This window comes from Montipora capricornis, chromosome 13 (genome assembly GCF_036669925.1).
Source record: "Montipora capricornis isolate CH-2021 chromosome 13, ASM3666992v2, whole genome shotgun sequence".
NCBI lineage: Eukaryota > Metazoa > Cnidaria > Anthozoa > Scleractinia > Acroporidae > Montipora > Montipora capricornis.
This window is the reverse complement of record NC_090895.1, coordinates 27,999,691-28,002,906: the sequence shown is the minus strand read 5'-3', so window position 1 is coordinate 28,002,906 and position 3,216 is coordinate 27,999,691.

Sequence of the window (3,216 nt, the reverse complement as noted above, 5' to 3'; positions counted from 1 at the left end):
TCGAAGATATTAGCCCCTGTAGTTATTCGGAAATTCGAGATGAAATAAAGCTTATGCCTGTATGTATGTTACCTTTAGCAAGGCGCGTGCGTACACTTTGTAATCTGTGACCCCAGTGCTTACCATATGACAGAGAAAATGACTTTTCCCTTCAATATATAAGCCATCTAATTCTTACGCTATATTGACAAGGGCGGTTTGGAGCTGTGAGTAGGCGTGGGATTTGTCACATATGGTTTAGGGGCCGACATATCTCTCCCTCAATGCCGTACCGGGAGGCAAGGTCGGTAGCAGAAAGCAGCGAAGAGCCAACTGCGTCCAAAAGCGATCGCACGGGCCGAAATCCCGGGATGACTCGTTTGGTACGACGCTCCAGCGCCGGTGTCTGGAGGTACTGCGTTTTTCTCTCTTGTTCAAACATTCCGTCAGCGCATGCGCAAATGTTCTGGCTCTTCGATACCTAGCCTACCAAAAAAAAATGAACATGCTGGTTTTTTTTTTTTTTTAAATCAGCAATTGACATTTCAGTTGATTTTATAGGCATAAACAAAACGTATGGTTGAAGCGCGGCCAGATACTCAGGAGTAGGCCTGGTGTGTGCTGTTAACTTAGATGTTGGATTTCTGGACAAGTTTTTATCATAGAAAATTCGCGACAAAGTTGTGCTTTAATTTCGCTGTAATTCTCGTGTCAGAGAAACGGTATAATAATGTAAATAAGAGAATAACGATATTTATATTTGCAGATTTCCTGTCCTCTTACTACGAAAGTCAAGCTCTACATCTCTATGCAATAATCGCATTCAAAATTTCCTGGTATTACTTGATAAAAGTATGCTTTTTTTGTTTTGGTTTGTTTTGTTTTGTTTTGTTTTTTTTTTTGAAAGAAGGGGTTTTCTGCTTATATGAAAGATACGTTTTCTCTCCCGTCCCCTTCTCATGCATGATCTTCGCGGAATTACATTCTGTCCCTCAATAAACCTGGAACAACCAGTTATGGTCTTAGTTCTCTTTTTTTCTTACGTATCAGCTAAGTTGCGGAATGCGCTACCTGATTTTGTCCGTACCTATGAGTTTACTGGTTTTAAAAGAGAATCCAGGGGCGCATTTTGTACAGCGGCTTTTCTTTTTAATGAATATATCTTTAAATATTATGTATTTAGTAGGTATCTGTATACGCTATGTATTTTCGCTGTAAATGTAATGTCTCGAAGATATTAGCCCCTGTAGTTATTCGGAAATTCGAGATGAAATAAAGCTTATGCCTGTATGTATGTTACCTTTAGCAAGGCGCGTGCGTACACTTTGTAATCTGTGACCCCAGTGCTTACCATATGACAGAGAAAATGACTTTTCCCTTCAATATATAAGCCATCTAATTCTTACGCTATATTGACAAGGGCGGTTTGGAGCTGTGAGTAGGCGTGGGATTTGTCACATATGGTTTAGGGGCCGACATATCTCTCCCTCAATGCCGTACCGGGAGGCAAGGTCGGTAGCAGAAAGCAGCGAAGAGCCAACTGCGTCCAAAAGCGATCGCACGGGCCGAAATCCCGGGATGACTCGTTTGGTACGACGCTCCAGCGCCGGTGTCTGGAGGTACTGCGTTTTTCTCTCTTGTTCAAACATTCCGTCAGCGCATGCGCAAATGTTCTGGCTCTTCGATACCTAGCCTACCAAAAAAAAATGAACATGCTGGTTTTTTTTTTTTTTTAAATCAGCAATTGACATTTCAGTTGATTTTATAGGCATAAACAAAACGTATGGTTGAAGCGCGGCCAGATACTCAGGAGTAGGCCTGGTGTGTGCTGTTAACTTAGATGTTGGATTTCTGGACAAGTTTTTATCATAGAAAATTCGCGACAAAGTTGTGCTTTAATTTCGCTGTAATTCTCGTGTCAGAGAAACGGTATAATAATGTAAATAAGAGAATAACGATATTTATATTTGCAGATTTCCTGTCCTCTTACTACGAAAGTCAAGCTCTACATCTCTATGCAATAATCGCATTCAAAATTTCCTGGTATTACTTGATAAAAGTATGCTTTTTTTGTTTTGGTTTGTTTTGTTTTGTTTTGTTTTTTTTTTTGAAAGAAGGGGTTTTCTGCTTATATGAAAGATACGTTTTCTCTCCCGTCCCCTTCTCATGCATGATCTTCGCGGAATTACATTCTGTCCCTCAATAAACCTGGAACAACCAGTTATGGTCTTAGTTCTCTTTTTTTCTTACGTATCAGCTAAGTTGCGGAATGCGCTACCTGATTTTGTCCGTACCTATGAGTTTACTGGTTTTAAAAGAGAATCCAGGGGCGCATTTTGTACAGCGGCTTTTCTTTTTAATGAATATATCTTTAAATATTATGTATTTAGTAGGTATCTGTATACGCTATGTATTTTCGCTGTAAATGTAATGTCTCGAAGATATTAGCCCCTGTAGTTATTCGGAAATTCGAGATGAAATAAAGCTTATGCCTGTATGTATGTTACCTTTAGCAAGGCGCGTGCGTACACTTTGTAATCTGTGACCCCAGTGCTTACCATATGACAGAGAAAATGACTTTTCCCTTCAATATATAAGCCATCTAATTCTTACGCTATATTGACAAGGGCGGTTTGGAGCTGTGAGTAGGCGTGGGATTTGTCACATATGGTTTAGGGGCCGACATATCTCTCCCTCAATGCCGTACCGGGAGGCAAGGTCGGTAGCAGAAAGCAGCGAAGAGCCAACTGCGTCCAAAAGCGATCGCACGGGCCGAAATCCCGGGATGACTCGTTTGGTACGACGCTCCAGCGCCGGTGTCTGGAGGTACTGCGTTTTTCTCTCTTGTTCAAACATTCCGTCAGCGCATGCGCAAATGTTCTGGCTCTTCGATACCTAGCCTACCAAAAAAAAATGAACATGCTGGTTTTTTTTTTTTTTTAAATCAGCAATTGACATTTCAGTTGATTTTATAGGCATAAACAAAACGTATGGTTGAAGCGCGGCCAGATACTCAGGAGTAGGCCTGGTGTGTGCTGTTAACTTAGATGTTGGATTTCTGGACAAGTTTTTATCATAGAAAATTCGCGACAAAGTTGTGCTTTAATTTCGCTGTAATTCTCGTGTCAGAGAAACGGTATAATAATGTAAATAAGAGAATAACGATATTTATATTTGCAGATTTCCTGTCCTCTTACTACGAAAGTCAAGCTCTACATCTCTATGCAATAATCGCAT